The sequence below is a fragment of the Schistocerca nitens genome, chromosome 8, assembly GCF_023898315.1.
Source record: "Schistocerca nitens isolate TAMUIC-IGC-003100 chromosome 8, iqSchNite1.1, whole genome shotgun sequence".
Taxonomy (NCBI): domain Eukaryota; kingdom Metazoa; phylum Arthropoda; class Insecta; order Orthoptera; family Acrididae; genus Schistocerca; species Schistocerca nitens.
In genome coordinates this window covers 213,336,312-213,361,022 of record NC_064621.1, presented here as the reverse complement: position 1 = coordinate 213,361,022, position 24,711 = coordinate 213,336,312, and the positions used below count along the sequence as shown (strand labels likewise).

At 44.0% G+C, this 24,711-nt stretch overlaps 1 protein-coding gene across 2 annotated transcripts in view; it reads right to left on the bottom strand.

Moving 5' to 3' along the window:
• The window catches only part of LOC126198702 (transcription factor Adf-1-like), a 117,435-nt gene that overhangs the window by 43,865 nt on the left and 48,859 nt on the right, over window positions 1–24,711 (bottom strand). Inside the window, exon 1 of one of the 2 annotated variants that reach the window (XR_007540094.1) lies at window positions 18,641–18,747. The exons of the other annotated variant lie outside the window; for it this stretch is intronic. The gene's annotated coding sequence lies outside the window, so the exon portion shown is untranslated. Of the gene's footprint in view, window positions 1–18,640; window positions 18,748–24,711 lie in introns of those variants that run through there. 2 annotated transcript variants of the gene reach the window in all.

Here is a 24,711-nt window from a genome sequence, read left to right as displayed (position 1 = left end):
ATAGTTGTTATAACCTCAATAGAATAAGAACCTCAGAGTCCTGCTCAGACACACAGCCGAAGGCCATCCTATGAAATGGCCTCGCGGTAAGTGAGGTCTCCTTGTCAGGGTGATTAAAATAGGGAGTTAAATTATTGGTTTTAATAGTACAAGTATTGTGTGGGTGGACTATTGTGTTTAGGAGCGGGGGTGGTGGGTGGGTGTTGCTTACGCCATTGTTGTACTATTTTTGGGCTCGCTTACGCCATTGTTGTACGATTTTTGGGCTCGCTTACGCCATTGTTGTACGATTTTTGGGCTCACTTACGCCATTGTTGTACGATTTTTGGGCTCGCTTACGCCATTGTTGTACGATTTTTGGGCTCGCTTACGCCATTGTTGCACGATTTTTGCGCTGTCTTATGTCATTGTTGGACGATTTTTGTCCTCGTTTGGGCCATTGTTGGACCATTGTTGTGCGTCCAGTATATTTACTTAACCCGTGTTGCAGAAGAACTCACTTCCGGTCTGTGTTATTCTTATGGAGATTACGCTGCTGATAAGCAATAATTCTCTAAAATAATTGTTTGTTGGGTGTGCTACCGAGTTTAGGAGCGGGGACGGTGGGTGGGTCTTCAGTACTCATTAGACATCGTGAGAGAGCAGAATGGGGTGCTCCGCGGAACTCACGGACTTGGAACGAGGTCAGGTGATTGGGTGTAACTTGTGTCATACATCTGTACACGAGATTTCCACTCTTCTAAACATACTTAAGTCCACTGTTTCCGATGTGACAGTGAATTGGAAACGTGAAGGGACATGTACAGAACAAAAGCTTACAGGCCGGCCTCGTCTGTTGACTGACAGAGACCGCTGACAGCTGAAGAGGGTCGTAATGTGTAATAGGCAGACGCCTATCCAGACTATCACACAGGAATTCCAAACTGCATCAGGATTCACTGCAAGTACCATGACAGTTAGGCAGGAGGTGAGAAAACTTGGATTTCATGGTCAAGCGGCTGATCATAGGCCGCACATCAAGCAGGTAAATGCCAAACGACGCCTCGTTTGGTGTAAGGAGCGTAAACATTGGACGATTGAACAGTGGAAAAACGTTGTGTGGAGTGACGAATCACAGTACACAATGTGGCGATCCGATGGCAGGCTGTAGGTATGGCGAATGCCCGGTGAATGTCATCTGTCAGCGTGTGTTCTGCCAACAGTAAAATTCGGAGGCGGTGGTGTTATGGTGTGGCCGTGTTTTTCATGGAGGGGGTTTGCACCCCTTGTTGTTTTGCATGTCACTATCACAGCACAGGTCTACATTGATGTTTTAAGCACTTTCTTGCTACCCACTGTTGAAGAGCAGTTCGGGGATGGTGGTTGCATCTTTCAACATGATCGAGCACCTGTTCATAATGCACGGCCATTGGCGGAGTGGTTACACGACAATAACATCCTTGTAATGGACTGTCGTGCACAGAGTCCTGACCTGAATCCTGTAGAACACCTTTGGGATATTTTGGAACGCCGACTTCGTGCCAGGCCTCACCGACCGACATCGATACCTCTCCTCAGTGCAGCGCTCCATGAAGGTTCAAATGGCTCTGAGCACTATGGGACTCAACTGCTGTGGTTATCAGTCCCCTAGAACTTAGAACTACTTAAACCTAACTAACCTAAGGACATCACACACATCCATGCCCGAGGCAGGATTCGAACCTGCGACCGTAGCAGTCGCACGGTTCCGGACTGCGCACCTAGAACCGCGAGACCACCGCGGCCGGCGCTCCATGAAGAATGGGTTACCATTCCCCAAGAAACCTTCCAGCACCTGATTGAACGTATGCCCGCGAGAGTGGAAGCCATTATCAAAGTTAAAGGTGGGCCACCACATTACCGATGGAGGGCGCCACGAACTTGTAAGTCATTTTTAGCCAGGTGTTCGGATACTTTTGATCACGGTGTATGCTGGAGCACATCTAAAGGTACTTTTATTTCTGAAGACTTCACTCCGTTCAGATTGATGTACGGTGCTCTGCTAGAAACTGTTCAGTCCACTCACACATTTGGTCGGGAATTCCGAACACTCGCATTTTGTTCATTAGGCAGTGTATCGAATGCATTCCGGAAGTCAAGGACCACGGCATCTATCTGGGCGCCTGTATCTATTGCTTTCTCGGTCTCGTGAACGAAGAGAGCGATCGTTGTTTTCGGCAACCATGTTGATTCCTACAGAGGAGATTTTCGGTCTCCGGAATTATCATTTTTCCATTTTAATGTTTCTTGTAGCTGTTAGACAGAAGAATTACATATTATGATATAGTTTTGTTCCAATGTGTGTGCATAATTTCCAAATAATACAATCGCCATACCACAAGGAACTTAGATTTCTTATTTCCTCAGTTTATTTATCTTGTGCTCTTTTTATTAAGAACATGTGAAGAATAAATGTATAATGTCTCTAACTGGATCCGTCAGCATAGTCACTTCAGAGGTGGTTCGCGACATCGATTCCGAGCACGGGAACTGGGTAACTGAGTGACAGAACGTAATTCTTGTAATGGTTGTAATGGTACATGATTCAATATCGAGATCGGGTATCCGAGATTGTAGAGGCTTCCCGGCCTGATAATGCAATTTTATTTTAGTAGTTCTTATAATTTCCCATTATCTCTCAGGCAGAATGCTCACTATGTAGTAATTCATTTTATTGGTTACCTTATCTTTCCTACCGATTGTACTACACTTTTCTAGTCCATGACAGAGAAATTCAGGAATCCTCTCAAAAACGAGGGCTTCGTTTATATATATATATATATATATATATATATATATATATATATATATATATATATATATATATATATATATATACTGTTGGATTCAGAAAAAATCATCTGTTAGCAAAGATCGCAATTTATTCTTATTGCTTACTAGTTTCGGCTAACGTTGCCATCAGTCTTCAGATCACAGTATGACGGGCATTTTCCTTGTTGTTCACCGATACTGCTTGTCATGGGTAACTTTGTAAACTGCGATGTTCACGCTGCACATTTCGAGTCTGTCACACACAATCGATACAACTTCATATGACTAAATGAAAATTAGTATTGTTTTTTTATTGCTTCGTCTCTAGAGTAACGCAATGTATTAATTGTGATCTCACTCTGCACATGTGGAAATTATCTGATATAACGTTATTAAGCAGTGGGTGTAACGTTCTCTTAGTCTTGGGTGATTTTACATTCATGTTTCATCGAGCTGTAAACTAAGATTGTGCTATGTAGTTTGTACAGAATTTACGACTATGTGTCCCATCGGTTGGTGATCGTACAAAGAAAAAAGATTTTTATGTTTTGATCTGAATATGGCCAACATCTTTAGCTCAAACTACTAAAACTAGTAATCAATAAAATAATCAGTAAAAGTAATAAGTTGCGCTCTTGCCTAATAAAGGTTCAAATGGTTCAAAGCACTATGGGACTTAACATCTATGGTCATCAGTCCCCTAGAACTTAGAACTACTTAAACCTAACTAACCTAAGGACATCACACAACACCCAGTCATCACGAGGCAGAGAAAATCCCTGACCCCGCCGGGAATCGAACCCGGGAACCCGGGCGCGGGAAGCGAGAACGCTACCGCACGACCACGAGCTAGGGGACCTTTTTTTGTGAATCCAATAACTAAACAATAACAAATTGCGTACCTCCGACTTGACCATGTCAAGAAACAACAGATATCGTGTTTCCTCTATGTCTGATATAAAAAAAGTGACAAATTCATAGTCAATTACAACAATGGTAAAAAGTTATATTTTAACCTTCGAAACCACGTATTTATTAATGACTTGCCTAGATGTGTAATTTGTTGTTCAGACAACGTAATGGCATCCAGTCGGGAGTAGTGGCCAGTCGCCTGACATCGTCACTTTGCCCGAGCACGCATTTCGTAACATATTTACCGTATTTCAAGACAACGGAATTGACAATAAGACAGTATTTCACGAAATAAATATGTTAAGGCATTAGTATATTACCAACGTGGTGGAAAGCTATGTTCTCTAGTCACAGGTTTACGTTATGACGCTGTAAGATTATTTGAAAAAAATCTCTACAACAATCGTAGGATTCCCAAACTATTTAAAAGGGACGTGATGCTGCAAGAGAAGAAAAGATACCGTTTGCTACAGTAGACAAACTATTCAGTGTTTCGAGAAACACACTTAAAAGAAGAGTTCTTAAAAAACAACAGTGATACTATGGACAAGTAGATCCAGGATAACTTCAAATGCGTATTTAATCAAGCGCAAGAGGAAGAACTCCTCAAATATACTTTTGACATGGAACAAAGGCATATACGTAAGTGATCGATGCCACTTTGCACTTCAGTTTTCTGAGCGAAATAATTTACTTTTCCCATTCAACAAAGAGTAAAAAATGGCAGGCAAGGATTGAGTGACACAGTTTAGGAAGAAACATCGAAACATAAGCCTTTCAAAACCAAATTCCACTTTATCTGATTTCTTTATCGTTTTCTGAGGCCATTGTCCTCCAACCTCCCAATCCGAGAGTCGAAACTAAATTAAAATCAAATGGTAATTTTTATAATCTGCGCCAAAATTGAGCACGCGAACTTAGACTCTTGAACAGTGGATTTAGTGATTTAGTTCAGTACACCCCAAGCCACCTTACTTTGTGTGCCCGAGAGAGTGTACTACCTGTACTTGTGCTCCCCCTCTTGTTCGAATCGCGGACGCCAAATATTAGCAGGGCTTTCCGATCTCCCACAACAGCACGCGCTTTGCGTTTCCCTTCAGCCGGTATTACAATATCAAATTTCTTTGTCAAAGATTTGATCAAATATTCGTTAAATATATTTGACAAAGATCTTTGACGTGGTGCTAAAAAGGGGTATTAACTGTCATCATATTTTTCGTCAAAATTCAAGATGGCTGACAACAACAACGTATTAACCGCAGCAGTTGCATGTACCACAACTGCACTGTGTGCACATGCGGAAGAGAAGCGGTGGAAAAAAAGGAAACGTACCTGGGTGAAGCCGTCGGTTTTATGGGGACACGATAAAAGCATTAAACAAAACTTGTTACGTGAGCTTATAGTGGAGGACGTCAAGTCGTCAATCAATTACTTAAGAATGGATGAGCATACATTTCTGTATGTGCTCAGCGAAGTGTATCCTCATATTAAAAAGCACAATACTCACTTAAGAACTGCTATATCTGCAGAAGACAGGCTCACTGTAATACTCCGATTCCTTGCTACAGGAGAGAGCTAAGTTAGGTCTCCAATCTTATTAATCTATTGTGTATTCAGGGTGCCTCACGTTGTAAAACGCCTCATCAGCTTCATACATCTCTACTAATTTTGTAGTTGTCAGTACACACCAATTGTATTTACTGGCAATGTTTATAAAAACACTACAGATGACAGAACGCTGCAGCGATGCTAGCGCTCCACGTTGTAACATGTCACATTGCAGAGAACAGAAGACAAGCGACTTAATTGATCAAATCTACAGCGAGATGCTTGATTTGATCAAATTTATTTGACGACACACTAGATTTGACAAGGTTCCCTATTACACCATCAAATTTCTTTGACAAAGATATTTGACAAAGAAATTTTATATTGTAATACCGGCCTTAGGGTGCTATATGCTTTACTCCCATCTTGTCTTTGCTACTATTGTTGTTAGACTGCTTGCCCAGAAATCAGGAGCATATACAAACAGTTTGCTGTGTATTAACAACTCAGAAAAAAAATGTGAATTCTACACATTTCAAGAAATTTAAAACATTTTTGTCTAAAATAAAACACTTTTTTGCAGTTTGATATTTTTAATTATCAAAACAGCTTAAAACAAACTTTTGAAGGTTTTTGGAGTATCAAATGGAGGACCCCTTGGGTCTTCTTTCACTTCTAGGCAACTGCCCCCACTCACAAAACTTCATTAATCCGCTCCAGCGATGCGCCTGCTGCAGAGGCCACACACGACAATGATCGCTCATCGGTCATTGGGGATAGCCCCTTGGTTCAACTGGGTGGTCAGTTGCTCAACGGTTGCACGCCTATTAGTTGACACACATCTGCGCAGCCGTCGTTCACCCTATTCATGTATGGCATTACTGATGTCGTGCGCCATTTTGCCATGCACGGTGTACTTTAACCACGGTGACACGCGAACAGTTTCAGGCAGTGGAGTTCGCGATGCCGACGAGCGAGGACAATGCGCGCGCGGCCGGGGCAGCCGCCTCGGACGCGCCGGAGTCGGCTGCTGGTCGGACGGTTGGGCCTGGCACGCCGGACGCCCCAGCGGCCGCTCCACACGGGACGGATCCCAGGTTGACGACCCAGGCTACGGCACCAGTTCGTGACAGGATAGAACGACGATCGACAGGCGCCATTCGACCGCAGAAGACTACACTCCACACGACGAAACCGTATCCGGACGTCGGCCATACGTCACATCACGACGGACGCAGCAATGAAGACGACCGCCAGGACTACGCCAGAAGACTCGATATATGTCGGGAGGAGGACAAAGAAACGCTGAAGGACATACAACGCCTTATCCGCTATTCGCGAGAAACGCAAGAGCAGGATAACGATACCTGTCTGGCATCTCCATCTTTGGACTCAGATGTCTAATCACAGCACCCCCACCAAACGGTCGACGACGCGGAGATGGCAGCGGCCTTTCCAGCAGAAAACGACAACGACTCCCCACACGCAGAGGAGGACTTTACGCTCGTACACAACAAACGGCGCAGAAGCAACGCATAAGCCAAGCCGGCTAAGAGACGAACAGAGACCATCCCCACGACGAATCGATTCGCCCCACTGACACCTCAAGCTGCGCCTCCATCACCCACCGACAAGCCACAGGCACAAACTTCTAATGCCGCAGAAGCCGTGGACAGAGACAAGAATGTGCTTCGCAAAGTGCCCCCAGTCACTATTTATTACACAAAGGATTACGTTCACCTCAATGAAACGCTCAACGGACTTCTAGAGGGCAACCTTAAAGCTATATACCAAAAGGACCGCATCAAATACCACTTTGAGTCCTTCGAAGACCAAAGACGTGCAATAAAATTCTTCACGAACCACAGCTTCTCCTATTTTACGCATCAAGCACCAGACGACAGGGAACTGAAAGTAGTTGTCAAACGCTTTCCGGCGGAAGTTACCGAAGAATAACTTTACTATGCCCTCAAGGAAAAAGGCTTCAAAGTGCTTCAAGTCTACCAATTTAAGGAACGCGACGAGAAGACGAAACAACTGATACCGCAACCTGTGTACCGAGTCACCCTCCCATCCGGAAAAGACAGTGACAAGATATACGATGTCAAATACCTGCTCTACACACGAGTGATAATAGAAACCTATAATAGTAAAGAAGGACCAGTCCAGTGCCGACATTGCCAACGTTTCGAGCATACAGCGAACTACTGCAGCATGCCAGCCCACTGCGTCCACTGCGGTGGCTCCCACAAGTCATCGAATTGTACCCATCCTAGGACGGCGCCCCCAAAGTGTGCCAGTTGTGAACAAGAACATCCAGCGACCTTCCGTGGCTGCCCCAAATTTCAAGAACTCATACGGAAATATACTAGAAGGACACCAATGAAGCCGAAGGAGAGACAGCATTGGTCGTATATTTTTTTTTGTTTATTATCGCAAAATCGATTTTCGGTCACTTAGTGACCATCTTCAGTGCTGTAATATATAACTTAAATTAGTAAGCACTGGTGTCAATAAGCTTACGGCGTAAGCTATGTGATCGCCGTAAGCTTATTGACACCAGTGCTTACTAATTTAAGTTATATATTACAGCACTGAAGATGGTCGCTAAGTGACCGAAAATCGATTTTGCGATAATAAACAAAAATATACGACCAATGCTGTCTCTCCTTCCAAGTATACCCATTATCTGGTCGTAGTGCACAGGAGACTATGGAGTCGCCAATCAACCAAAGAAGTCGACCCCACAACGGCCTATAATTGTGAAGAACTCGGCCATGGCAGCGATGGCGGCCACCCAACAACAAGCGGCACCTCTCCCTGTGGAAACAATCGCCTCTCGACCACAACCGGCACCCAGAGTGACTCTACGACAGACAAGACAACAGCGCTCTTACTCCGAAGCAATACACGCCCATCCACCGACGCCAACACCAGCGGAGACATCTGCCTGGTCGACCACCTTTACACCAGCGTTAACAGATATTCTTCAACTACTCACCGCCCTCCAGCAGAAGCTGACGTCTATCCTCTCGCTTGTAGAAAGCGTACTGACAGCTTTTCAGACACCCTAATTGGATAGACGGCATCACACGAGGAATCTTAACTTCTACATTTGGAATGCCAACGGCCTGAAACTGAAGAAAATAGAATCACGGACTTCTTACATCGCCACAAGATAGACATAGCATTTGTCTCCAAAACACATCTCCGCGAGTCAACCGACCTCCGCTTGAGGAACATGCACATCTACCGGACCGACAGACGGGACCAACGGGGTGGAGGGACTGCAGTTCTGATCAAAAAATGCATTCGTCACCACCAAGAACGTTTACCCCAACTCCAGACTTTAGAGACCACGGCAGTAACAATCCACACGACGCTCGGAAACATTACCTGTATTGCGGCTTACCTTAGCCCAAAGAAGCCTCTCCACCCAGAAGATCTTTACGCCGTTACAGAGGGTTACGACAAGATCCTCCTTGGAGGGGATTTTAATAGTAAACATGTTGCCTGGAATTCCCGTAAGACTAACCCAAAAGGACATATGTTGTTTGCACTGGCTGAGAATTTACATGTTTCCGTCCATGGACCACGCGAACCGACGAGGATACCTTACGTCCAGACACAAGACCCTGATGTTCTAGACATCGCCATAATCAAGAACATCAATCCGAATCTCCATCTGCGGACGCTGGATGATCTTTCGTCGGACCACAGACCGGTGTTAGGACTCATAGAGAGGGCTACTTTGCAGCTCCCACTGCCGACGACAAGAACTTACGACTGGCAGCAGTTCCAAGCGTACCTCAACAACAATGTGCGACCAACCCAGGTTGTTACTACCAGAGAAGCGATTGATGTCGCAGTCGCAGTACTCACGAAGAAGATTAACAGTGCGAAACAATGAGCACTCACGGAGCGCCTGCAACCAGAAGTCAATTATGACGAGTTTCCACCACCACTGCAGGAACTTAAGACAAGGCGCAATCGATTTCGGAAACGATGGGTCCGTTACCGCCATCCGGATGATAGACGGGAGACTCACAGACTTACCCGAGAATTCCGGCGGAAGGTTCAGGACTGGAAGCAACACACGTGGGAACTCCGAATGGACAACTTTCTATTACGCACCAAAGATGAATGGCGAATAGTTAAAAGTCTCAGACAGCAACAGCCCCCCAAAAGGGCAATTCGATGACCCCATAGCCTCTTGTACGACTCACTGGCGCAGGCGGAGCTGTATGCGGGTACATAACAGATGACTACGCCCCCCACGGAGGATGGAGATAATGCACTCCACCGTGCAGAGGAGGACACAGCGGCGGAATGGGAAGCTATTCGGGACGCCCCGACTAACACTATGCCCCGGCTGACAACGCCGGAGGAAATTCGGAGGATTATCAGGTATACCAAACACACCTCACCTGGAACAGATAGAATCAGCAATACGGAATTGAAACACCTACCGAGAAAGCCTATTGTGCTTCTCACCCAGATAGTGAACAGCTGCCTCAGGACTGGATACTTCGCAGAGGCATGGAAGATTGCCAGAATAGTGCCAATACTAAAACCGGGCAAGGATCTCTCACACCTTGGCAGCTACAGACTCATAAGTTTACTGCCGACGCTGGGAAAGGTAATGGAACGTGTCCTACTGAAACGCATGCTGGACATCCTTGTGGCACACAACATCATCCGACCGGAGCAGTTTGGCTTCCAGGCGAAGCTATCGGCTGAGTTACAACTACTGCGCATCACGGAATCTATCCAAGACAATTTCAACAAGAAAAAAAAATACCATTGGAGTCTTTCACGATATAGAGAAGGCTTACGATAAAGTATGGCGACGCAACTTTATCGTCAAGCTCCGACGTACCACTCCCCTACCAGACTGCTATTTAAAACTTCTCGACAATTTTCTTCATGATCGCAGATTATATGTTCGCATTGATGACAAGAATTAAACAACACGGCCTGTCCTTGAAGGACTTCCACAAGGATCGGTCATATCTCCACTGCTGTTTAATTTATACATTAATGACCTCCCGACGGTGCCACATGTTACTGCCAGTTCCTATGCCGACGACACAGCGCTCCTGACTGCAGGCACCAGAATGGACCACCTCGTCACACGGATGCAGCGCCAACTAGATTTAGTGGACCACTGGACCCACAGGAACAAAATAACGGTAAATGCAGAGAAAACCAAAGTTATTGTCTTCACACGTCGGAGATCCATCGTCAATGAACGCCTACGGGTATCAGACCAGCCACTCCCCTGGGCAACAACTGTAAAATACTTTGGAGTGCATCTGGACGCCAAACTGCTGTATAGTCATCACATTATGGAGAAGAAGACGTCTGGCCTCAAAATGCTGGGAGCTCACCTCCCATTTCTGAAGAGCTCGTACATCAGCCAACGCACGAAACTCCAGTTGTACCACGCCACAGTCGAACCATCTATTTTGTATGGATCGACCTCTTGGGGTACTACGTGTGCCACTAACTACAAGAAGTTACAGGTTGTACAAAGCAGATGCCTACGATGGATCACTGGAGCCCAATGGTAGATCCGGAATCATGATATTCATCGAGCCTTAAGCGAATCTTACCTCTCAGACAAGGTCAAGGAGAAGGCACGAACCTTATTTCGGAAGTTGGACATGATACGTGACAGTACACCACAACTCACCACAGTAGGTACGGTAGAACCCTTCCGCAACCACAAATATAAAGTACCGAAGGCGATAGTATTTGAGCCTCCGTAAATGATATCCCTACGTAATTCTCCATAATTTAAGGGCATAAGGTCCTTTAGCACTTCTACACACTTGTTTTCAAACACACACCAAAAGCAGCGAGTTAAAGGACCCTTCTGTGTGCCCAAACTAAAGCTGAAAGAAGAATAAATAAATACAGAGAAAATTTTTACCCTCTCCATTCCCTACAGAAGTAAAAATCAACGAAGTTGATCAGACTTCAGCACCACACACACACACACACACACACACACACACACACACACACACACACTCACAAAAGCGAACAGTTTGCAAAGTTAGCCATTTCGGAAATGCTTCCACCCTTGGACCGGTAGACAATGATCATTCCATTTTAGAAGTTGGATAAATCGTTCCGTTTTCGCGTTATTACGACGAAGGCACTGTTTCCCGCGTCCCCCCCCCCCCCCCCCCCAATGCGCTTTATATACCCTCCACTGCTAGGGCTGCCAACTGTCGTCTGTGAATGGTTATTGTGGTGTCACCGCCAGACACCACACTTGCTAGGTGGTAGCTTAAATCGGCCGCGGTCCATTAGTACATGTCGGACCCGCGTGTCGCCACTGTCAGGATCGCAGACCGACCGCCACCACAAGGCAGGTCTCGAGAGACGTACTAGCACTCGCCCCAGTTGTACGGACGACATTGCTTGCGACTACACGTACGAAGCCTTTCTCTCAATTGCCGAGAGACAGTTAGAATAGCCTTCAGCTAAGTCCATGGCTACGACCTAGCAAGGCGCCATTAACCATATCTGGAGAGAGTCTCACTTGTATTATCAAGAGCGATGTACCGCAGAAGTGAATAAAAGTTAAGTATACGAGAAACTCCGTTCTTTTCTTTATAGCATTCATAGAGTATCCTGTTTCAGACTTAACGCAAGACGGCTACTTCAGTGTGGCGTAGCTAGCTTGTTACGCCACAACAGTTATTGCACGTTGATGTCGGACATAAGCGCGGCCACATTCTTTAGCATTTCGACGATCTTATGGTGTTTGTACAGTTATCTTAATTATTCATTTTTCCTTGTCGTTCATTTCTTGTTATTTTCATTACAAACAGGTCCAGAAATTTTCCTTCGTATTTTTCCGTCGAATATTAACAGTCTTTCTTAATTTTCTTCCTAAATATTAACACTTCACATCCGTATAACGTTACTGGTAAATAGTCTATTGATACACGGATTTTTATGTTAGTACTAAGCTATCTTTTCTTTAGAATTTTGATGAAACTAAAATTTATTTTATTCGCTGTTACTAGACAGATAGGAGGAACTGAAAACTTTAAGGTTTACACGGACTGAGACAAGGGGACGCCATTTCACCTATTTTATAGAACACGGATAGAGAAGATGGATAGAGAATTTGAGAAAATGGATAGAGAATTTACTAAAACCAATCCACAAGAGATCCAACTGGAGGAGGTGAACATTACTAGTCTTCTAGATTACTAGACTTGCTTAGGCAGATGGCTCTGAGCACTATGGGACTCAACTGCTGAGGTCATAAGTCCCCTAGAACTTAGAACTACTTAAACCTAACTAACCTAAGGACATCACACACATCCATGCCCGACGCAGGATTCGAACCTGCGACCGTAGCAGTCGCGCGGCTCCGGACTGCTTAGGCAGATGATGTAGCACTAATAAGTAGTTCCACAACAGAATTAATCGGGATAATGCAAAACTATTACAAAATCACTGAGAAAACACGATTACGTGTTAATGAAGAAAAATACAATACCTGATCATAAGTAAGAAAATCAGAAGTGTTGTGCCTTTGGCTGTAGATCGATTCACTTTCAAGACTGTTGACCGCTTTAAGTACTTAGAGGGTCTTTTTACTAACAATAGAACAAATATAGAAATAGATTAGTTATGGTACACCGTGTATATTTGTTGCTGAGTATTAAATCGTTTTTTACGGCAGTTCGAAGGGACTGGCTGTGCTATATATACGGAGCAGATGTCCGTGTACATTCACAGTCTCTTCAGCTATTATAAAATGTGGCAGTATTAGACCTCAATACGTGTTATCGCTGGTAGTTGAGCGTAGCAACGTAATTCTTGCAGTATTTCAAGCACATCGTATTTCGTTTCTTGAATATTCGGCTAGAAACCTTCTTCGGATAGTCAAAGACATTTCCATTTCTTCGTTTGACAAGGCGTTTGTAGGAACCCTGGACTAAAGAAAGGAGAAATCTTATTTTAAGAGTGCCTTTATCGAACCACTGTCTCAAAGAGATCACATATAATCTAAGCCTGGTCGAATGAGAGCTCTTTGCAGGGTTAACAACTGTTTGATTCATCGTAATTATGTTAATGGTTCAAAAAGGCGCCCTTACAATTGCAGTTGTCAGTTCCGTTTGGTGGAGGTGGCTTGGATTGATGTTCAAAAATGGTTCAAATGGCTCTGAGCACTATGGGACTAACATCTGTGGTCATTAGTCCCCTAGAACTTAGAACTACTTAAACCTAACTAACCTAAGGACATCACACACATCCATGCCCGAGGCAGGAGAACCAAAACACCAAACGTTTTAAGTATTGTAAAAATTACGTCTCTTACGTCCACCAGCAAGTCAACGACTTATTATTGCTGAGGGATCCGTTTTCACTCATATGCTATTGACACTCGTTTTGAACTATTGTATACTTGCCCGCATCTCGTGGTCGTGCGGTAGCGTTCTCGCTTCCCACGCCCGGGTTCCCGGGTTCGATTCCCGGCGGGGTCAGGGATTTTCTCTGCCTCGTGATGGCTGGGTGTTGTGTGATGTCCTTAGGTTAGTTAGGTTTAAGTAGTTCTAAGTTCTAGGGGACTGATGACCATAGCTGTTAAGTCCCATAGTGCTCAGAGCCATTTTTTGTATACTTACCAGTTAAATAACACGACATGAGCGGAAAACGGGTAAAGTGGCCACTCTGAGGAAAGAAATATTGTCTCTCTCTGACCTCATGTCATAGATAATCACATGAAATATATCTGCATAAAATGTATTATACATTCTGTCACCTTATAACAATTGTATTATTATTATTATTATTATTATTATTATTATTATGCAAACCCTGACCGCAGGTCAAATGCACCGCATGGTCATATCCTGAGGTGATTTAAACCCGCAGACCGCCCACCAGAGCGTTGTTTCACCATGTATCAGCATTATCCTTAATTTATGAGCATGAGTGTAGATGGGATGAGAGGAAAAGGAAGACCCAGAACTGTGTGGCGAGATAACATCCAGGAGGACACAGCTAGGACGAACATCATCACCAAATGGATAAACAGTGCACTCGACAGAAAGAAATGGAAGAGGCTCTTAGAGCAGGCGTACGGTCGATAAGGCCCTTGCCACGTGTAAAGCAATAAGAAAGTATTATGATTGATAGCGAAAATTGACACGATTGAAAATAAACGATATTAGAAACAAGACCATTTCATTAAACATGGCTCCACAAACGACCCGTTTTAGAGATAATTACAAATGTGTTGACTATTAACCGCCACTGGCTTCAGGATGAAGCATTGTCCCAGTTAGTTTAATAGAATTTAGAATGTTGTGAATCTTGGAAGGTTATGCAATCCACTGCTCCAGTTCCTTAACAGTATGAAGGAGAGTGCTGTACACTTCGTATTTGAGATGCTCCTAGAGAGAAAAATCGGGGGGTTTGAGGTCAGATGACCTTGGAGACCAAGTTACAGAATCCTCTCAACCCATCCATCTTGGACCACAGTGGCGCATTACATGTCATCTTACATCAGCAGCCGAATATACCTGTGCCCCATCATGAATGTTTAAGGGGCGATCGAAAAGGTACCGTTGAAAGGCCATACATCCAGAATGAGTATGCCGGTCAGGCGAATTCGCCGTGAACACTGAGGCAGTCGTCCCACTGACGAAGGGTGGGTGCTCCAATGTCACCCATTTGTCCGTAACGGATGACTCTGGCGTTCTAGATGGCTGGCGTCTTGTGTCGAACCTCGCCCAGCACAGAACTTGGCGCACCATTCCACAACGGTGCTTTTCGACAGACATGCTACCACATAGACATTTTTCATTCTCTGTAGGGTGTCTACCAGTTTTTGTCCTGTTTGGACGCACTTGGTAATAACGCCGCCATAATGCACATTTTGTCATTTCCGTACACATGTTGGAAACACAAATGCCACACTAATCCCTCGCTTGTATGTCGGTGTTTATATACCCGAATCGGACTAGTGCCTGCGTTGCATATACGCAGGAGTGACGTCCTCAAGACGGAAACTTTTTAATCGCCCCTTATACCTCACTCCCCAGCCAGCGACCATGGTAGAAATTTGAGCCCAGTTAGATGTGGACTTAATCGAAAAGTTTACTATGCCTGATAATTGGAAAATTGGAATAATAAACCCCATCTATAAGAAAGGGGACAGAACAGCATGTGAAAACTATAGAGGTATAACACTCCTAAGCACAGCTTATAAGATCTTCACAAGTATATTAAGCGAAAGGATACAGAAGTGTGGAGAAGGCATACTAGGGGAATATCAGTGTGGCTTTCGACCAGACAGAGGAACAACTGATCAAATATTTGTGATAAGACAAATGATGGAAAAGTTCTATGAATATGATATAGATCTGAATTTCCTATTCAGCGACTTCAAACAAGCCTTTGACAGCAGAAATCGGCAAGAACTATACAGAATACTGAAAGAAGTTGGTATATATGCTAAACTAATAAGACTAATCAGAATGATAATGACAGACAAGAGCAAAGGTAAAGGTCCTTAGCAGAACAAAAAATGGTTCAAATGGCTCTGAGCACTATGGGACTTAACATCTGAGGTCATCAGTCCCCTAGAACTTAGAACTACTTAAACCTAACTAACCTAAGGACATCACACACATCCATGCCCGAGGCAGGATTCAAACCTGCGACCGTAGCAGTCGCGCGGTTCCGGACTGCAGCGCCTAGAACCACGTGGCCACCGCGGTCGGCTTTAGCAGAACAAGTGAAAGCTTTGACTTTAATAAAGGTGTGAAGCAAGGTGATAGTCTCTCTACTGTCCTATTCGATATAGCCCTGCATAGTGTAGTAAATAAAATCAACAAAAGAGGCACCATATTTACGAAAACTAGCCAGATATGTGCATACGCTGATGACAATGCTATAGGAGGAAGAAATACCAATACACTCCTAGAAACATACCGGGCAATGGAAACAGAAGCCTTAAAAATTGGCCTCATAGTAAATGAAAACAAAAAAAAAATTATATGGTAATGTCACAATCTGAGGCCAGAAGAACCCCTAAAAACCTAAGCATCAATGGGAAATGCTTCAAAGAAGTGTCCTCTTTTAACTATTTGGGAGCCCTAATAACAAATAACAACAGAATTGGAAAGGCTATAAGGGAAAGAATACAAGCAGGAAACAGAGCTTACTTTGCAAATATGCAACTTTTCAAAAATAGCCTTGTTGCAAGAAAAACAAAACTGCAAATATATAATTCCCTAGACCGCCCAGTTATCACATACGGGTCAGAGGTATGGACGTTGACAGAACACTATAAAAATGCACTAAGAACCACTGAGCGGAAAATACTACGCAAAATCTATGGGCCAATAAGGGAGGAAGAGGGCTGGAGAATACGCTACAGTGCCGAATACTAGAGTTAATACAAGGCAGGGCATAGTAAAATTTGTGAAATCACAGCGAATACCATGGCTACGACACTTTGAGAAAACGGCAGAGGATAGAATTCCAAAGAAAACGATGAAAGGTGTGATCCATTCAGCTAGGCGAAAAGGGAGACCTAGAAGAAGATGGATCGACGAGGTGATAACGGATATCACCAGTATGGGAGTCCGGGGGTGGAAAAGAGCAGCAAATAATCGAGAAGTGTGGAGGAAGATTCTTGAAGAAGCCTAAGCTCACTAAGTGCTGTAGCGCTACTGAAGAAAAGAAGATGTGGACTTAATCGAAAAGTTTACATTTCAGACACATTTGTTCTGCCTGGGCCAGTATTCCATGCCGAAGTCAGAAGCGGTTCGTCACAACATATTCACAGCAATCTTGCGAGTGTCTCGTTTAGTGGAACGATTTGGCTGTTATCGTATACTTTCACCTGCGTTAGTTTTCACTATCAATTAGCGTATACACTGTAATGTTTCTATGTTTCATTCAAACAGCTTCGGTGAAGCGGTTTACCAGCTGCGATTGGAGCATGTAGCATTGGAAGATGGAAATCGATAGGCGTCGTATAACCACGTTTATTGCTCAGCAGTAAATACATATTTTATGCAATCCTCTCCCAAGACACGTGGCAGCGGTGAGCTAGGTCAGTTTTGCGTGGGAGGAAATCAATAAACACTCCGCCGGTGCGTTGCCGGCACACAAGGCGGCGGTGGAAAAACACGCATTAACTGAACGACGAAGGTTTATATTGAACCCCTGCAGAATGTGTAGTTTTCCATGTGTCGCTGCCGTCTTTATTAATCGTAGTAAGTGTTGATTTGAAGGTGGAGTCCCGCGCATTGCTCCCTCTTATATTATTGCTAGTTAAATTACTTCGGAGTCCAGTTGAGAATAGAAATAGCAACGTGTGGGTTAGATTGTAAATACAGAAAAATAAACGTTATCGCAAGTAGGAACTATAGGCGGCACATGACTCGCGGAAAAAAGAAATTCTTGTCCTGGGCAAACAGCGCGTCAGAGGGTCAGAATATTGATGCCAGTATTAGAGTATGATTGCTGAATTGTTAGACAGCCTACGTGTATCATCTACTTACGGTTTTGAATTTTCATTAAATTTTCGATGCGGGGGTCGAACTCATTGTTGTAGCGTTTTTTTTAGTAAGTATTTGGCTAATAACATTACGAAGAAGCTACTTGACTTAATATCAATGTCACACCAACCCTCTCCCTTCCTTTAAGGAAAGAAAAGAAATATACACTTTCCCTTTCTGTCCACACAGACTAAAACCGTATATCTCGAGTTAGTCCTTATGACAAACATTACGGGTTTTAACGCCACAGCCTTCCCACGTTATTTTAGTTCAAGTTACAACAATCTTTATATAACATCCTAATCAGCGCTTTGCAGTGAATTATCACTGACAATGCACCACAATGATTTCAATGAAAAACTGGGTAAAGTAAACGGCAAAAATATAGGTAATCAATGAAATGTGAAAATAAAGGACAAAAGCTATTTCTTGACTCACGTTTGATTATCATCATATACGTGCAACAATGAAATCAAGAAATTTGAAAGTATATAAATTAAAATACATTAATCATAGAAATGATCAATAATATCAAACAGATTTCGAACAATAACAGTTCTGCGCTCAAGTAATATCAAAGGTTCGCAAGTGAAAGAGTTACAGATGGCTTAAGATACAGAAAAAAAAGGAAAGAAATAACGTGGTTTGTAAGTGGCGTGGATGATTCATATTATACAGCTACTGCTGAAAATAAATGGTAGCATCTGTTTGTAGTAAACGGTGGGTGAGATAAATACAGCCAGTCCCGCTAAATGTTCGATATTTATAAACTGATAATAGAAAAACAGGCACGAGCCAGCAATTTAGGCATGAGCATTACGTGAACAGAGATGTGTACGTACCCTTGCAAACATCACAGCACGGAGACGACATTGTGCAGCTGGCGAGGGAACGACTTGCTCAGAGCGGCTGCAGATGCCCGTGTGATGCACTCGTTGCGCCCCACAAGCTCTTGATGCACCGAGGGAAGCTACAGCAGCGCTCCTACCAGAGGACGACGCAACTAGTACCGTGTAACCACGTCCTACGCTGAATATCCCGGGAACGAACGATACGGAAGACGTTTTTGTGTATAACCACTACGCAGATGCCAAATCTTCATTATTCTTTATACGAATGCGTGGTGTCTGTTCTTTCGAACATGTTATTACTCTGCAAGTAGCTTCAACAGTACGTCGTTAGCTAGCAGGCATAAAAATCTTGGTGCACACCACACGTCCATGATTTTTAAAAGCTGTTATACACCGGGGGTGGACAAACAAATCGGTAATACTATGAGAATTGCTTCCTGGAACATAAAAATGCAGATGCTAGGCAAGCCTGCAGGTTGCGCTGTTGTATTCGACCACAACGGCACCCATGCAAAGTCCTCAATACGTAACAAGTATCCGACGTGCTCAGAACAGTGTTCTGTGTAGCTGTGAGTGCTCTATATCGGAGCTCAGTCTATTCGAAAGTGGACAAATTGTTGTTGATCGTATGGTAGGTGCTTCCGTGATCAAAGGAGCCGAAGTGTTTGCGGTTTCAAGAGGCACAGTAGCAAAGATTTATACCGCATACAGCGAAAACAGAAGAAGTCATCCGCTATGTCAACGCGAACGGAAGTGTGTGCTGAATTATTGTGAAAGATGGTCATTGGAGAGGATTGTGACGAAATGCAAGATGACGTCAGCTTCATAAGTCACAGCAGCTTTGAATGTCGCTTCCGCGAACCTCGTCAGCACCAAAACAACACTAAGGGAGCTCCACAAGTAGACGGTTGTTACCTTGTACATGACTCCGTGCGTGTGATTAGCAGTCATTCCTCGCCAGGTGACGCTGCTATCGCCTGGATGGGTTTATTTTACACTACTGGCCATTAAATTTGCTACACCACGAAGATGACGTGCTACAGACGCGAAATTTAACCTACAGGGAGAAGATGCTGTGATATGCAAATGATTATCTTTCAGAGCATTCACACAAGGTTGGCGCCGGTGGCGACACCTACAACGTGCTGACATGAGGAAAGTTACCAACCGATTTCTCGTACACAAACAGCAGTCGACCGGCGTTGCCTGGTGAAACGTTGTTGTGATGCCTCGTGTAAGGAGGAGAAATGCGTACCATCACGTTTCCGACTTTGATAAAGGTCGGATTGTAGCCTATTGCGATTGCGGTTTATCGTATCGCGACATCGCTGCTCGCGTTGGTCGAGATCCAATGATTGTCAGCAGAATATGGAATCGGTGGGTTCAGGAGGGTAATACGGAAAGCCGTGCTGGATCCCAACGACCTCGTATCACTAGCAGTCGAGATGACAGGCGTCTTATCCGCATGACTGTAACGGATCGTGCAGCCACGTCTCGATCCCTGATTCAACAGATGGGGACGTTTGCAAGACAACAACCATCTGCACGACCAGTTCGACGACGTTTGCAGCAGCATGGACTATCAGCTCGGAGACCGTGGCTGCGGATACCCTTGACGCTGCATCACAGACAGGAGCGCCTGCGATGGTGTACTCAACGACGAAACTTGGTGCACAAATGGCAAAACGTAATTTTTTCGGATGAATCCAGCATCATGATGGGCGCATCCGTGTTTGGCGACATCGCGGTGAACGTTCATTGGAAGCGTGTATTCGTCATCGCCATACTGGCGTAGCACCCGGCTTGATGGAATGGGGTGCCGTTGGTTACACGTCTCGGTTACCTCTTGTTCACATTGACGGCACTTTGAACAGTGGACGTTACATTTCAGATGTGTTACGACCCGTGGCTCTATCCTTCATTCGATTCCTGCGAAACCCTACATTTCAGCAGGATAATGCACGACTACATGTTGCAGGTCCTGCACGGGCCTTTCTGGATACAGAAAATATTCGACTGCGGCCCTGTCCAGCACATTCTCCAGATCTCTCACCAATTGAAAACGTCTGGTCAATGGTGGCCGAGCAATTGGCTCGTCACAATACGCCAGTCACTACTCTTGATGAACTGTGGTGTAGTGTTGAAGCTGCATGGGCAGCTGTACCTGTACACGCCATCCAAGCTCTGTTTGACTCAATGCCCAGGCGTATCAAGGCCGTTATTACGGCGAGAGGTGGTTTATCTGGGTACTGATTTCTCAGGATCTATCTACCCAAAGTGCGTGAAAATGGAATCACATGTCAGTTCTAGTATAATATATTTGTCCAATGAATACCCGTTTATCATCTGCATTTCTTCTTGGTGGAGCAATTTTAATGGCCAGTAGTGTAATAGTAGGTCGATGATCCTAACGTTCTGGCTGATGAGGATAACACACAAACTGCGAATAATATTACAACTCAAAAAGCCGCCCGGAGTGGCCGAGCGGTTCTAGGCGCTACAGTCCGGAACCGAAATACCACTACGGTCGCAGGTTCGAATCCTGCCTCGGGCATGGATGTGTGTGATGTCCTTAGGTTAGTTAGGTTTAATTAGTTTTAAGTTATAGTCAACTGATGACCTCAGAAGTTAAGTCGCATAGTGCTCAGAGCCATTTGAACCATTTTTTTGCAATGAGTATTTACTTTTACACTTCTTGTGCTATGTGGAGGTAGATGAAGATTTCGGCTGCTGTTAACGCTTCATGGTTCTTACACATCAATTTACATAACAGTTTTTCGTTACATGTTAGTACACATAAATAATAAGATAATTTAAGGCAATTTCAATAAAGGAAATAAATAAAATATTTATAGTTTGGTGCTGCGCCGTACGAGATATGGGCTTAATCAAACCCTATCACATGAATATTTATTTTATTTATTTTTTTATTTCATTAGCAGTACAGAGTAACCCACCGCCTTGAAATGTAAGGTGGGTCCCATGCTCTGAATCTAACAGCAAAGACTTATCATTGTTAAAATCTTATTGGTATACAGTTGTTAACGCTTTTTTTAAAAAAATAATATAAAGAACATAATATATCAAGATTTCTCTGAGGTTATAGCGAATTGAGTGCTAAACAATTGTTAAAATGAGTCCATATAATTTGTTACTACCTAGATGATGAGAATATACTTTATATAATGCAAATGTCAAAGAAAAATAAAACAGGAAAATGTAATACAGTAAGTGTGGTGAAAATAGTTGCATTATGTAGACGGAAGTCATATGCAAAATTGGATGTGTAATATAATCTAAGTAGCATGTTGGTTGATAATGGCCTATTTCTATTTCAGATGAGAAGGTCTCGGGTACAACCCCGAGCTATTCTCATCTGAAATGGTTTGTGCTAATGTATGTTTACACAGATAATACAGATTAAATACTGATTGAGCACTTCATACATAGAATACATGAATTTCACCTTTACATGAGAAATACACTTAAGTTTGTAATTTGTTAGTAGAAATAGAATATAGTTCATTGCAACTTGAACGCATTATTCCTTACATAACTTAATACATTACTGACATGTAAAATTCATTGATTGTAGCTTTGAATAGAGAAGAGAATATACCTCTGTCTGCACACAGTAATACGAGCATTACGTTACTACTTGTGTGCAGTATACTTTAAACACTATGCAGGATGTCATCGGGGAGGAGGAGCCTCGGAATAAAAGTTCTTCGAGCCTTCTCCTCCCAAGCGACATTATCTTACTACTACAGTCTTAGTATGTGGTGACGGTGTTTGTTTTATGACTGTTGTGTTGTTTGTGACTGCATTGTGACATGCATTGTCATGCATTGTTGGTTTTGGTCCCTTACCTGTTGATCCCTTCTGAGTCATGTTCATTTAGTGTTCCTTCCTCAATTTCGGAATCTGTGGTCGTGTTTGTTGTGTTCTTTGTGTTTGTCTACGCCTCCTTACATATGAGTTTCGGCGCTTGTATTCTTCGTGCAGAGTGTTAGATACAATATCGGCTACGCGATTTATCGTGTTCCAGTCATCGGGATTACGTATTATTCTGGTGATGTCATTGTCGTTCTGTATAGGTCTCACTTGTGCTAGCAAGTTCCACAGCAGTTTGACAAGTTCTGGCGTCCCAGTTTCTCCGCATACGCATACTTCATCGTTAGTTAGTCCCATACGGTTTAAATGTACCGGATACGGCCCGTGGCCTGTCAGGAAATGCACTACCCCCGGCTTGAGGTGACATGTTTCGGTTGTAGTCTGTCACGTACATCAGGAAAGAAAAAGTGTACTCGGCGACCCTTTTCGCATGAATCCCACACCCTCTGCCAAGCTTGAATCCGCCATTGTGTCATTTGTGTTTCGTTAATAATGTTGGTACCCGTAATTTCGGTGACTTCGTCGAGCCTGTCGCTCTTAAGCCAGTAAAGTAAAGTTCTATAACGTATTGTTATGTCTATAGGGCAGGTGCCCATCACACCGCAAAGTGCCTCCAGTGACGTGTTGTTCAAGGTTCCGCTCATTCTCCGGAGTACGCTACGTTGACCTCGTCTTGCAATTGTCTTGTTAGTGTGTATGTACAGTCTGTGAGTCCAAGCACTTGCGGCGAATCATGCAATGGATTCAAATATCGCAATGCGGTGGGTCCTTACCGTGTTAATAGGTACACTACTGGCCATTAAAATTGCTACACCACGAAGATGACATGCTACAGACGCAGAATTTAACCGACAGGAAGAAGATGCTGTGATATGCAAATGATTAGCTTTTCAGTGCATTCGCACAAGGTTACAACATGCTGACATGAGGAAAGTTACCAACCGATTTCTCATACACAAACAGCAATTGACCGGCGTTGCCTGCTGAAACGTTGTTGTGATGCCTCGTGTAAGGAGGAGACATGCGTACCATCTCGTTTCCGACTTTGATACAGGTCGAATTGTAGCCTATTGCGATTGCGGTTTATCGTATCGCGACATTGCTGCTCGCGTCGGTCGAGATCCAATGACTGTTAGCAGAATATGGAATCGGTGGGTTCAGGAGGGTAATACGGAACGCCGTGCTGGGTCGCAACGGCCTCGTATCACTAGCAGTCGAGATGACAGCCATCTTATCCGCATCGCTGTAATGCATCGTGCAGCCACGTCTCGATCCCTTAGTCAACAGATGGGGACGTTTGCAAGACAACAACCATCTGCACGAACAGTTCGCAGCAGCATGGACTATCAGCTCGGAGACCACGGCTAAGGTTACCCTTGACGTTGCATCACAGACAGGAGCGCCTGCGATGGTGTACTCAACGACGAACCTGGATGCACGAATGGCAAAACGTCATTTTTTCGGATGAATCCCGGTTCTTTTTACAGCATCGTGATGGTCGAATCCATGTTTGGCGACATCGCTGTGAACGCACATTGGAAGCGTGTATTCGTCATCGTCATACTGGCGTATCATCCGGCGTGATGGTATGGGGTGCCATTGGTTACACGTCTCGGTTGCCTCTTGTTCGCATTAACGACACTTTGAACAGTGGACGTTACGTTTCAGATGTGTTACAACCCGTGGCTCTAGCCTTCATTCGATCCCTGTGAAACCCTACATTTCAGCAGGATAATGCACGACCGCATGTTGCAGGTCCTGTACGGGCCTTTCTGGATACAGAAAATGTTCGACTGCTGCCCTGTCCAGCACATTCTCCAGATCTCTCACCAATTGAAAACGTCTGGTCAATGGTGGCCGAGCAACTGGCTCGTCACAATACGCCAGTCACTACTCTTGATGAACTGTGGTATCGTGTTGAAGCTGCATGGGCAGCTGTACCTGTACACGCCATTCAAGCTCTGTTTGACTCAATGCCCAGGCGTATGAAGGCCGTTATTACTGGCAGAGGTTGTTGTTATGGGTACTGATTTCTCAGGATCTGTGCACCCAAATTGCGTGAAAATGTAATCACATGTCAGTTCTAGTATAATACATTTGTCCAATGAATACCCGTTTATCTGCATTTCTTCTTGGTGTAGCAATTTTAATAGCCAGTAGTGTAATTT